This window comes from Thermobia domestica, chromosome 6, assembly GCF_964235325.1.
Source record: "Thermobia domestica chromosome 6, izTheDome1.hap1.1, whole genome shotgun sequence".
In the NCBI taxonomy this organism is placed as follows: domain Eukaryota; kingdom Metazoa; phylum Arthropoda; class Insecta; order Zygentoma; family Lepismatidae; genus Thermobia; species Thermobia domestica.
In genome coordinates, this window is record NC_137459.1 from 23,002,132 (window position 1) to 23,016,460 (window position 14,329).

At 34.4% G+C, this 14,329-nt stretch overlaps 1 protein-coding gene across 1 annotated transcript in view; it reads right to left on the minus strand.

The window, feature by feature from the left end:
* Positions 1-14,329, minus strand: part of LOC145687884 (protein O-linked-mannose beta-1,2-N-acetylglucosaminyltransferase 1-like) — a 177,103-nt gene that overhangs the window by 49,242 nt on the left and 113,532 nt on the right. The gene's annotated exons all lie outside the window — the stretch shown is intronic.

Genomic DNA, 14,329 nt, shown 5'->3' on the forward strand with positions numbered 1-14,329 from the left:
GATACGCACATTGAACCGATTTGGATGAAACTCGGCATATGAAAGTTTTCGGTCATGCTGATTACAAATATCATACTTATTTTTATCTGGGTCTTATGGTTCATGTGGGATACGCCCTTTCTATGACAATTTTAACCGATTTGGATGAAACGCGGTATATAAGGGTTTTCGGACATGCTGATTACGAATATCATACCTATTTTTACCTGGGTCTTATAGTTTATGTGGGATACGCCCTTTCTATGACAATTCTAACCGATTTGGGTGAAACTCGGTATATGAGGGTTTTCGACCATGCTGAGTACGAATATCATATTTATTTTTATTTGGGTCTTATGGTTCATGTGGGATACGCCCTTTTTATGACAATTTTAACCGATTTGGATGAAACTCGGTATATGGGGGTTTTCGGACATGCTGATTACGAATAACATATTTATTTCTACCTGGGTGTACCTGGTCTAACAAATCTAGTAACTGGTCATCAACTACCACAAGTTCCAAAAATACTGATCATCGAGGTCAAAGGTCAACATACTTAAAACCTAATAACTCGAAAACGAAGCAACGTATTGAGGTGGTGTTTCCACATTTAGTAATTGGTCATCAGGTACTACAAGTTCCAAAATAATTCGGACATGCTGATTACGAATATCATATCTATTTCTACCTGGGTGTTATAGTTTGTGGGATACGCCCTTTGTATGACACTTAAAACACAATCACTCATAAACGAAGCAACGTATTGAGGTGGTGTTTCCACATTTAGCAATTGGTCATTAACTACTAAAAGTTCCAAAAATAATTACCATCGAGGTCAAAGGTCAACATACTTAAAACCCAATAACACGAAAACTGAGCCACATATTGAGGTGGTGTTTCCACATTTAGTAATCGGCCACCAACTACTACAATTTCCAAAATACTGATCATCGAGGTCAAAGGTCAACATACTTAAAACCTAATAACACGAAAACTGAGACACATATTGAGGTGCTGTTTCCACATTTAGTAATCGGCCACCAACTACTACAAGTTCCAAAATACTGATCATCGAGGTCAAAGGTCAACATACTTAAAACCTAATAACTCGAAAACGAAGCAACGTATTGAGGTGGTGTTTCCACATTTAATAATTGGTCATCAGGTACTACAAGTTCCAAAATAATGATCATCAAGGTCAAAGGTCAACATACTTAAAATCTAATAACTCGAAAACTTATCCACATATTGAGGTGGTGTTTTCACATTTAGTAATTGGTCATCAGCTACCACATGTCACAAAATAATGACCACCGAGGTCAAAGGTCAAAATACTTAAACCTAATAACTCGAAAATGGATCCACATACTCAGGTGCTGTTTCCACATTTAGTAATTGGTCATCAGGTACCACAATTTCCAAAATAATGACCATCGAGGTCAAAGGTCAAAATACTTAAAACCTAATAACTCGAAAATGGATCCACATATTCAGGTGTTGTTTCCACATTTAGTAATTGGTCATCAGGTACCACAATTTCCAAAATACTGATCATCGAGGTCAAAGGTCAACATACTTAAAACCTAATAACTCGAAAACGAAGCAACGTATTGAGGTGGTGTTTCCACATTTAATAATTGGTCATCAGGTACTACAAGTTCCAAAATAATGATCATCAAGGTCAAAGGTCAACATACTTAAAATCTAATAACTCGAAAACTTATCCACATATTGAGGTGGTGTTTTCACATTTAGTAATTGGTCATCAGCTACCACATGTCACAAAATAATGACCACCGAGGTCAAAGGTCAAAATACTTAAACCTAATAACTCGAAAATGGATCCACATACTCAGGTGCTGTTTCCACATTTAGTAATTGGTCATCAGGTACCACAATTTCCAAAATAATGACCATCGAGGTCAAAGGTCAAAATACTTAAAACCTAATAACTCGAAAATGGATCCACATATTCAGGTGTTGTTTCCACATTTAGTAATTGGTCATCAGGTACCACAATTTCCAAAATACTGATCATCGAGGTCAAAGGTCAACATACTTAAAACCTAATAACTCGAAAACGAAGCAACGTATTGAGGTGGTGTTTCCACATTTAATAATTGGTCATCAGGTACTACAAGTTCCAAAATAATGATCATCAAGGTCAAAGGTCAACATACTTAAAATCTAATAACTCGAAAACTTATCCACATATTGAGGTGGTGTTTTCACATTTAGTAATTGGTCATCAGCTACCACATGTCACAAAATAATGACCACCGAGGTCAAAGGTCAAAATACTTAAACCTAATAACTCGAAAATGGATCCACATACTCAGGTGCTGTTTCCACATTTAGTAATTGGTCATCAGGTACCACAATTTCCAAAATAATGACCATCGAGGTCAAAGGTCAAAATACTTAAAACCTAATGACTCGAAAATGGATTCACATATTGAGGTGCGGTTTCCAAATCTAGTAATAGGTCATCAACTAGTACATGTTTAAAAACGTACTGACTTTTGAGGTCAAAGGTCAAATATTTAAGCCTTAATAACTCGTAAACGGAGTCAGCAAGAGATTTCTGTGACCTATTCAATTTTTTGTTCCAAGCAGAAAAAGTGAAGAATGAATACATTTTAGTGACTTATTTGCTATTGTACTAACGAGGAAAAAAAATCAAAACAACGCCATTTTTAACTAGCTCAGAATTTCTGTACATTTTGGGTTATTCAAAATAATTTTGATGGACTAACGAAAAGAAAGCAAAGATATGCCATTTTAGACAGCTGAGAATTTAAAGAAACAAAGGGAACCTACTCAATTTTCTATCAACGAGAAATGCCATTTCATCTACCTCAGAATTTATGTGCCTTTTTGTACTAAGGTCTGTTTTAACTCTTCTTGACTAATTAAATAAACGAAGGAATATTGTACCAATGAGAAATGCCATTTTTCTAGACCATGTTCTAATATTTAAACAAACGAAGGGGTGAATTTGAGTGACCTATTCAATTTTGCACCAATGAAAAATAACTGCGCACTATTTAAATAAACAAACAATCGAATAAATTTAACCGGGTCAGAAGTGTACTATTTAAACAAACGAAGGTCTCTTGAGTGAGCTTTCCAATTTTGTAGCAAGAAGGACTATTTTCTAACTAACTCAGAATTTCATTTCATTTTGCAACACTCAAATTTGGATGGAGTGTTTAGTTTTGATTGGATTATTTCCTTATGTACCAGCTGGAAAAAGTGAAGGGCCATTAATCAAATAAATGAAGGAATAAATTTGGGTACAATATTTAGTTTTGTACCTAGCAAAATAAGAAAAAGAAGTGAAGAACGAATAAAATTTGGATGGACTATTTTCTTATGTACCAACAAAAAAATGGAGCACCAGCGACAAAAAAGAAACCGAAGGAGGAATAAATTTGGGTGACCTATTCAGTTTGTAGTAAGCAGAATCAGCATTCTATACTTTTTCTGCCATTCATTGTGGGTGTCCTATTTCTTTTTGTGCCAACGAGACCATTTTTAACCGTCTTAGAATTTGTACCAAACAGAAAAGAAACTGTACATTCTCCGTGTTTAATAATATGTTTCAAAACAATACAACATCATAATGTATGTTCTATTATTTCCAAATATACTCCATAAACTTATATTCCATTATAATAAAATACATAAATGCAAAAATATATATTTGTCTTTTTGGACTTAGACGAGGAAAGAAAATTTAAAAAAATAATTGAATCGTTGAGCAATAGGCAGTACCTTAGCAACACAAATGTTAGGTAACGCATTCGTAACGTTGCTTAAATATCTGCAGCAACATGGAACTTTGAAAACTTTTCTTACTTTGATATAATCTCTTCTTCTGCTGTGATTCAAAATGGCCAAGTATGCTGTTTCGTCATTCATCAGTTTTCTTTAGTACGCAAATTGCTATGGAGTCTGTTCTACACAATTATGACGCAACTATGGTTTGTTAAATCTCACGTTCAAATATTTTCTGAGCCTTTCTTAGTGACGGGAGAGGCAATTTAAATTGTTCTCTGGATGACACAAAAATAATACAAAATGTAGCACCACAAAGGTATAACATTCTGAGCTTTTCTTCTGATTGCTACACAAATGAAATAGACTACCAGTAATATAAAATGTTATAAAAATACCGAGCTTGTTATAATGGGCCTTCTTTGTTTGAGTAGCAGAATATGGTCTTTCTTTGTTTTTCTATGGTTGGTACAGAAAGTACATAAAATAGACCTTCTCCGCTTTTTTAATTGCAAACAAAATTTATTCATTCTTCAATTTTTTTCTACTTGGTATAAAATTGAATAGGTCACTCAATTAAAAGGTATAAATTGACCATATTTGCTTAAGCCTTTTTCTGCTTGTTACAAAAGTGAATAGGTCACTGTTAAATAGTACAAAATGGTAAGAAATTGGGTAGACCAAAAACACAAAAAGTTATAACATGCTGAGCTATTTAAAATGGTATTTCCTTGCTTTTTTTCGGTTTGGTACAAATTTTACAAAAAGGTATAAAATTCTAAGCCAGTTAAAAATGGTTCTCGTTGGTACAAAAGGAAATAGAACACCCCAATAAATGTTGATCATTGTTCTTCTTTTCTGGTTAGTACAAAGTGTTAATTCTTTCCTTTTTTTCTACTTGGCTAGTTAAAATAACCAATCTTTGATTTTCTTCTGATTGGTACAAAAATAAAATTTTTTTATTTGGGTAGTACAAAATTGTACAGAAATATTGAGCTAGTTAAAATGGACCTTCTTCACTTTTTTTCTGGTTCATACAAAGCTAAATACTCCATCCAAATTTGAGTAAAATGATCCATGTTCGCTTTCTCAAATTTAACCCTTCGTTTTGTTTAAAATAGTAAAACATGGCCTGGAAATGACATTTCTCATTGGTATATTCCTTCGTTTATTTAAATAGTTAATATGGCATATCTTTGCTTTCTTTCTTGTTACTCCATCCAAATTAATTTTTGCGTTACAGAAATTCTGCGCTAGTTAAAATTTTGTTTGAGCAAGTTAAAATGGTTCTTCTTTGTTTGGTATAAAAATGTAGAACACCCAAATTTGTTCTTTCGTTCATTGGGCTAGTACAAAGCTATATACATTCTGAGTTAGCTAAATTGGACCATCTTCGATTTTTTCTGGCCACTCAAATTTATTCCATCGTTTGTTTAAATAGTACAAAAAGGTACAGAAATTCTCAGTTAGTTAAACTAGGCCTTCTTCGTTTTTTTTCTCTGGTCTCACTCATATTTATGTCTTCCTTTATTAGACTAGTTTAAAATGATCCTTTTTTGCTTTTTCCTTTTGTTTGTTCAAATAATACAAAATGGTATAAAATGACACTTTTTAGAGTTGACACAAATTATAAGTCCTTTGTTTATTTGAATACTCCAAAATGGTACAATTTCTTTGTTTTTCTCGGTGGTATAAAACTAAATACTCCATTGTTTATTTGAGTAGTACAAAATTGAATAGGTCACTTAAATTTATTCTTTCGTATATTCAGCTAGTTCATTTTTTTCTCGTTGGTATAAAAAGTAGAATATCGAAATTATGAACTTGTTAAAATGATCCTTCTTCGTTTTTTTTTGATTGAAACAAAAATAGAACATTTCAGTAGTTCAAAAGTTACATAATGGTCAATTTTCGTTTGTTTAAACAGTACATAATGAGCTAGTTAAAGTAGCTCTTCTTCTCTTTTCCAGTTGGTACAAAAGAAAATAGTCCACCTAAATTTTATTCATACTTCACTTCTTTTTTTCTAGTTGGTACAAAACTAAATACTTTATTCCTTCGTTTATTTGAATAATGGCCCTTCACTTTTTCCAGTTGGTACATAAGGAAATAATCCAATCAAATGTTTCTGGTTCGTACAAAGTTAAACACTCCATCCAAATTTGAGTATTACAAAATGAAATGAAATTCTGAGTTAGTTTAAAAAATGGTCCTTCTTGCTACAAAATTGGAAAGCTCACTCAAGAGTACAAAATAGTATTGAACTTCTGAGCCGGTTAAATTTATCCGATTGTTTATTTAAATAGTACAAAATGATTTAAAATACTCAGCTAGTTAAAATGTATATCGTTGCTTTCTTTCTCGAAGTAAGCCAGTCATATTTATTCATTCTTCACTTCTCTCTGCTTGGTACAATCCGCGGCAAAAAACCTGCAACATGAGCATATAAGTTTATTGTGAAATGACGAAGTCTTTTGCTCCAAAATAAGTGTGCACGGGACGAGGCCGAGGTTTATCCTGGCATGATTCGTTCCACTTAGACGTTATGTTCATTCCCTGTGCTGTTAGGCGTAGTTTCACAATAAACTTACATCCTCATGTTGCAGGTTTTTTGCCGCGCATTGTACAAAACTGAATAGGTCACACAGGCTTTGTTTAAAGTTATTAAAGCTTAAATATTTGACCTTTAACCTCGATGGTCAGTGTTTTCAGAACATGTAGTAGTTGATGACGTATTACTAGATTTGGAAACAGCACCTCAATACGTTGCTCTGTTTAAGAGTTATTTGCGTTCATTGGTTCATTGGGCTTTCATTATTTTTGGAACTTGTAGTAGTTGATGACCAATTACTAAATTTGGAAACACCATCTCAATATGTGGATCCATTTCTGAGTTATTAGGTTTTAAGTACTTTGACCTTTGACCTCGATGATCATTATTTTGGAACTTGTAGTACCTGATGACCAATTACTAAATGTGGCAACAACACCTCAATATTTTGCTCAGTTTTCGAGTTATTAGGTTTTAAGTATTTTGACCTTTGACCTCGATGGTCATTATTTTGAAACTTGTAGTACCTGATGACCAATTACTAAATGTGGCAACAACACCTCAATATTTTGCTCCGTTTTCGAGTTATTAGGTTTTAAGTATGTTGACCTTTGACCTCGATGATCAGTATTTTGGAACTTGTAGTAGTTGGTGGTCGAATACTAAATGTGGAAACAGCATCTCAATATGTGTCTCAGTTTTCGAATTATTAGGTTTTAAGTATGTTGACCTTTGACCTCGATGATCATTATTTTGGAACTTGTAGTAGTTGATGACCAGTTACTAGATTTGGAAACAACACTTCAATATGTGGATCCATTTAAGAGTTATTTGGTTTTAAGTATGTTCACCTTTGACCTCGATGGCCACTATTTTGGAACTTGTGGTACCTGATGACCTATTACTCAATGTGGAAACAGCACCTGAGTATGTGGCTCCGTTTTCGAGATATTAGGTTTTAAGTATGTTGATCTTTGACCTCGATGGTCATTATTTTGGAACTTGTAGTACCTGATGACCAATTGCTAAATGTGGAAACAGCACCTCAATATGTGGCTCAGTTTTCGTGTTATTAGGTTTTAAGTATGTTGACCTTTGACCTCGATGACTACTAATTTTGGGACATGTAGTACCTGATGACCAATTACTAAATGTGGCTCCGTTTTCGAGTTTTGATCTTTGACCTCGATGGTCAGTAGTTGATGACCAATTGCTAAATGTGGAAACACCACCTCGATATGTTGTTTCGTTTTTGAGTTTGACCTTTGTTCACGATGGTCAGTAGTTTGGGGACATGCTTGTGTCATTTCTGCTATGTTAAATTAAGGGTTGGGAACGAAATCAGTGCTACGTTAAAATAGGGGTGGAGAATGTGTTCATAAATTTCTGCTATGTTAAAATGTTCAAATAGGGGTTGAAAAAGTTATCGTAAAAGGGAACGAGTACACCCCCTAAAAAGTGTTTTAAAAGGGAAGGAATCTTATGTATTATCTGCTCTGCTATGTAATTTCAATTAGGGGTGAAAAAAATGGTCATCAAACAGAATGAATGAATACACCCTCTAAAATGATTATCTGTAGACCGTGGGTGTTCGATTATAATCTTTGCTCATTGTCTGCTATTTCTGTTATGTTAAAATAAGGGTTGGAATGAGTACACCCCTGCTATGTTACATAGTCTTGTTACGTATTCTTATGTCATTTCTGTTATGTTAAAATAGGGGTTGAAAAATATGCTCATAAAAGGAAACGAGTATACCCTTAAAATGGAGGTCGTAAAAGGAAACGAGTACACCCTTGCTATGTTACGTAGTCGTATGTATTATCTGCTATGTTCCAATAGGGGTGGAACGAATCTTATGTATTCTCTGCTATGTTAAAATAAGGGTTGGAAAATAAGCCATGCTCTTTTATTAGCTGTGCTATGTATTATCTGTTCTGCTGTGTGTTCATAGTCTCAGTGTAATTTCTGCTATGTTAAAATAAGGGTTGAAAAATATGCTCATAAAAGGTAATGAATACACCCTTGTTATGTTAGGTAGTCTTATGTTCTGCTATGTGTTCGTAATCTTATATGTTATCTGCTATGTTAAAATAGGGGTTGAAAAATATGCTCATAAAAGAGAACGAGTACACCCTTGTTATGTTACGTACTCTTATGTGTTATCTCCTCTGCTGTGTGTTACGTACTCTTATGTGTTATCTGCTCTTCTATGTGTTCGTAATTAAAATAGGGGTTGAAAAAGTGCTCATAAAAGGAAACGAGTTCACCCTTAAAATGTGCTCATAAAAGAGAACGAGTTCACCCCTGAAAAAGTGTTCATAAAAGGGAACGAGTTCAATCTGCTCTGCTGTATGTTCGTTATGTTACGTAGTCTGATGTTCTGCTATGTGTTCGTAGGGGTTGGAAAATATGCTCATAAAAGGGAACGAGTTCACCCCCTAAAAAGTAGTCATAAAAAAGAACGAATACACCCCCTAAAAAGTGCTCATAAAAGGGAATAAATTCACCCCTAAAATGGAGGTCGTAAAAGACCGTGGGCTCACGGTGTACGGTGGTCATTTTCCCAGGGGCTTGTGAGTTGTCCTAGTATGAGCTAGGTTGGCCCAGATCGATCCATTTTCTACTACTAACAAGTATTTGTTAATTTTTGTGTATTGTGCATACGTAAAGTTATGTTGCAATTCTTCATGTCCTTTACATACACCTGACATACTGTTACTAGCAATTTTGATATTTCGTGATCAAATGTTTGGAGGGGTCCGTGCCCCTCGAATCGTTTTTTTTTTTTTTTTTTTTTTAAGGAAAATACGAAACCGTATTTCCTCATTTTACGTCTGCAATATCTGTGCAGAATTTCATTTACTTCAGTTCAGTTGTTCTTGCCTTTCGGGTGTCAACTTTATAAATTTTGGGTGGGGCTTTTATATTGAACGTTTACATTATGTAACTTTTTCTTTTTTATGAGATTCTTGTTTGGGGGAGTAGAGAAATGCTTTCCTCTGGTATCTCTTTTTTGCCATTCATCTTGTTTGAACTGCTTAAGTAAGATAATTTTGTAACTTTTGATGTCATTTAATTCCGTCACGATAATAAAATTGTCATTCTTAACAATTTGTTTTATTCTTTTATTTGCAGTTTGCCACACTGATATATTTGTTACAAAATTGAGGTTTGGTCCAACGCCTTTCGAATTCTTAACCAACCAAACCGCCGAGCTTTTTGGGTTGCCTGCTATTGCAGGAAAAGGAGAATAGCAGGTGGTAATGTACTTTTGGAGTCGTGTATACAAAAGACGGAATAGGCTATATGTAATTATTCTGAATTGGTAAACCTATTCTTAATTTGCATCGTAGATGTACCGATAATTAGTTGTAGAAAAATGTTCAACGTTTCATGAATTGATAATTACATATGAGTGTAGAATATAATTAATTAATAGCTTAAAAGCGGGCTGTGTTGAATAAACAACTGTCTTTACTTTATATACTGTTTTTATTTTGCTTAGTTACTAAATTATATTCTGCTTCACATGGAATAAGTGGTTGTGGACTTTATACACAATTATAACTTTTTTTCTATTTAATATTGAGTGTTGATAGTAGTACGTTTCACATGGGTTGGTAAAACTGTTAAATATTACACTGTCCTAGCGAAGGTAGCGGAGCGGCGATTGTTAACTATTAGAAATTGGCGAAACCCAATACAAAATACAGCTATTATAATAAAATATCGGTATCTCGGAATTCCTTAAGGTTACATGCATGAAATTTAGTACGTGTACTTTTTAATTAAATTAATTAAAAACGCGTTGCAACATATATTAATATTAGACCTAGAAGGAAAGAAAAGGGACGCTTAGATTCCCAGACGAACCGTTCAAATTTCATACGAAACTTGAGTTCAAAGGAATTCTATGTGAAAGATGCAGGAGGAGAAACTCAAAGTATCCCCCCCCCCAATAAATAAATAAAATGAGCTTTACGTCCCACCTCATGTGCGGGCTAGGCTAAAGGAAACGGTGATGATGAGAATGAATGAAATGGAGGGAGGAAACAAAAGAACTCTGAGAAAACCCACACACACGGTGTTTGTTCACCACTAAGCTCATTTGGCGTGAGCTGGGATCGAACAAATGACCCGACGCCCTAGAGATGAAAGCTCTACCACTAAAGAGTATTACTCACAGTAACATGTGGGGCATTTTGAAGCATTCCTCAAATCTCATCCCATATTGCTATTGTTTTCTGAGTGAAGTTTGAATAGGATTATGTGAACGGCTTAACTTTGTTTATAATCTTCCAGTATTCACACATCAAGACTTCGTTTCTAGATATGCAGATTCCTGTATAATGTTGAATGTAGATGCTGATTATTATTTGTTACTTGATTATTTGATTCAAAGGTGGATAATAACTGAAATGTACTATGATAATCTGATTTTCACGAAGCTTTGCACCCTTTGTAAACAATGCAGACTGCAGTACAGAAATGTTGCCAACTAATTAAACAAAAAAAAAAAAAAAAATGTTATATGTAATTTTGTGCTAAGAAATGAATGAGCAAACTGAAAGGGGGGGGGGACAATGAGATTAAGAATGAAATGACATGGATAGGAGTATCAGGAACCATTTTCTCTTGTTTGCAGTGGCGTACGCAGAAATTCTGAAGAGAAAGTGGTTCAACGTTTCAAATTCTTCTAATTTCAAGTGCGTGTGTAACTATCTCAATATCGTAATTGTTTATTTCTGCATAATATCTTTGCTCAAGAATAGTTCAAAACCCGAAACCTCCTTGAGTACGCACTGCTCTCCTGAATCTTCGGAACGTAAACACGCACAAGGAGAAAGAAGGGCAGAACGTTAATTTTTTTCTACCAGTGTAAATTACAACTAACGCTTACTATCCCCACTCCTAACGTTTCCTCTAGCTGCGAATCTATCTAAAATGTTAGGATTCAGAGCTAATATTACATGATGACTTAGTGGCCCTACTAGATCTAGGGTTGGATGGATGGATTGAGTTTATCGTCCCGTTCAACAACAAGGCTTTATGAGATGTGAACCACAGCCTAACGAGCGATCCGAACTACATGAACTTCCTCCGGAAATTGAACGCGGGTCTCCCGCCCGATGACGCGTACGCGAATCATATAGCCACAAAGGATTGGATCTAGAAACGTGTGCACGATAACAATTTCTCTATAACTAAATATCCAATCCCATTATGTTTTTGGAATTTTGGGAAATGAACGGTCTTAACATACGCTACAAATCTCCCATACAGTTATCTTTACGTAAGCAATGATATTTCCGGTAAACAGTTTTACTTTTCCTTTTTCAAAAGTAATGTGTTGGGGAATATTCTCCTTTTTCTACTCACTGATTCAATTGTACTCACCATTTCCATTCAAAATTGAGCTCTTGGGAGGGCCGCGGTGGCTCAGTGGTAGAGCGTTCGCCTCTGGCGCATGGGGTCTCTGGTTCGATCCCAGCTTGCGCCAAGTGAACCTTGTGGTGTACAAACACCGTGTGAATGGGTTTCCTCGGGGTTCTCCCGTTTCCTCCCACTTTCTTCATTCCACCATTTCATTCATTTTTTCCTCATCACTGTCTCCTTTAGCCTAGCCGGCATAATCGTGGGATGTAAAACGCAAAAAATTTCATTTCATCTCATTTCAAAATTGAGCTCCTTGTAAGTTTCCATTACAGGCGAGCGAGTGTTTGGAACAAGCAATTGCTCATTTTTTCAAGAACTTGAAAACTACTGAGTTTACTTATTTATTGAATAGAGAATTTATTATTTTATTTCCCCTTTGTTATATGTAATAAAATATATATAAAATACGTTTTGAATCCTCGCGACATCTTTTCGTTTGATATCTAACAGAAAAGTTATGCCATAAATAAATATCAGTCATGAGAGTATGAAGACTATCGACATCTTATTCATCAAATTCCAAGAAACTTTTTAGATTCTACATAGGAACAAAGAACATTATTTAACATGCACATAGTACCTCCTCTTAATTTCGCTGCAGCCAAAAAAGACTCAAAAGTTATGAACATTCCTATCCAATATTATAAAATTCTTAAATGTTGAAGATTCCTTTGTACATTTTGTCAATCCTGGCACCGAATATTCCGTTTTTGTATCTCTTAAATGGTCATTTAATCTTATTGCATTTTTACCATAAAAGGCGATATACGAATTATAACTGAAAAAAATAACCCCATGTTACTTCGTAATGGATCAGTAAAACATGTTTTATTCTCTTTGACTTCTTTCTATCCCCCCTCTTTCTTTTTTCTTTTTCTTTTCTTTTTTTCAATTGACTATTTCCTCATCTCTAATCAAACGTCAAACAATGATCTGAAATACTATAAGGAACTTAATATCTTCAATAAGAATAGCAAGTACACTTGATTTCTCTTTTTCTTTTTCTTAGCACATTTTCATGAAATGACACAACTGTTTGACAACGATTCTGTGTGAAATACTGAAAAATAACTATAAGTTAGCAACACTGAAAATGAGACTAGTAACAATTGATTCTTTCATAAGCAAATACTACACAACAAATGCAATATATTATGGTAATTAATGTATTGTTAAGGCATAGTAAGAACATTTAGGATCCGACTCAAAGTGTGTATCTATATGCGATCGAAATCTCGAACCAAAATCAAAATCCTAAGAGAAAACTGTTACAACAAATGACAAAATACGTGAAGTGCGCGCCACAATTTAAAGATGTCGCGCAAGGAAGCCAGCAGGTTACCTGCTGCTCCGAGCTATTCTGCTAAACATAAACAAGGCAAACCCGTAAGTGCAGAAGAAAAGGAAATAGTTTATCAAACGATATCAATGTTGTTCAATTCACTTGAAGAAAATTAACACCTTAAGTAGTTAATTTTCATATTCTCATAGAATAGTATATATACATTATTGATTTACTTACTTTGTAGTACTGAAGTTACTATTTGTATGTTCACATTATATACAATGTAAGAAAGCACATCAAAAAACTGAACTTAAGGGGGAAAGTACCATCTGTTTTCATGGATATGCGTAATGATTTAGATAATAGATGAAAAAGAAATAATCTCCCATAATGATAAATATGCTTGCTGTTACATACCAGCGCCATCTCTTTAACGTTCAGTTGATAATGTGATAAAACTCACTGTAGTTTCACCTGTAATTACAATTTGGAGAAAAATAACAATGTTCAGTTGCTCTTAAAGGAGGGAGGATTATATACTATTGGGTATTTTGCCCTATATCACGGCGATGGTGTGAGAGTGAGACGAGCAATGCACATCGCAGTGGCAAAAATACATGCACGTGCTGCAGTAGAAATATTGCGGGAAACAGACCAAATAATTTCCTCGTCACCAAGCAGCAAATAGTCGTGCGCGCAGTGATACAACATCGAGTTACGCGGTTTGTTTTTGAAGGGTGCAAAGGACTGTGAAAATCGCTTGATTTGTTTAATAGTCATTATTATTGGGTTGACAGAAAGTGAATCCGAGTCATGACAGCAAAACCGCTTGAAAATGTTTTCAAATGTCAATTATATCAATAGACAGAATATATTTTTCCCCACACATACAAACTATGAACATCTAAATTCTACATACACACAAAAATATTTATATTCATATTGTAGACACACACAGCATAACAAAATATTAATTATTATGACATTTGATATGCCTCCACGTTTATAAGTTACATTTCATGTGTTGCTTGATACAAAATTAGGCGAACAAAAGATTGCATTTCAAATCGGGAGATTTCTACATTCGGTATGTTGATTGTGCAAATAACATATTAATTTTCAATATTAACTTACAATCATTACAAAACAGCGAATACTTGAGAATTAAAGTTACTTCTAGATTTTACTGCCGTGAACTTCTGAGTTAATTCCAGTAAAACAAAACACTATTTAGACAGATACTTTATAATTTCGGCTATTAGTACGGTTAAGTTTACTTCTGTTTTACATTT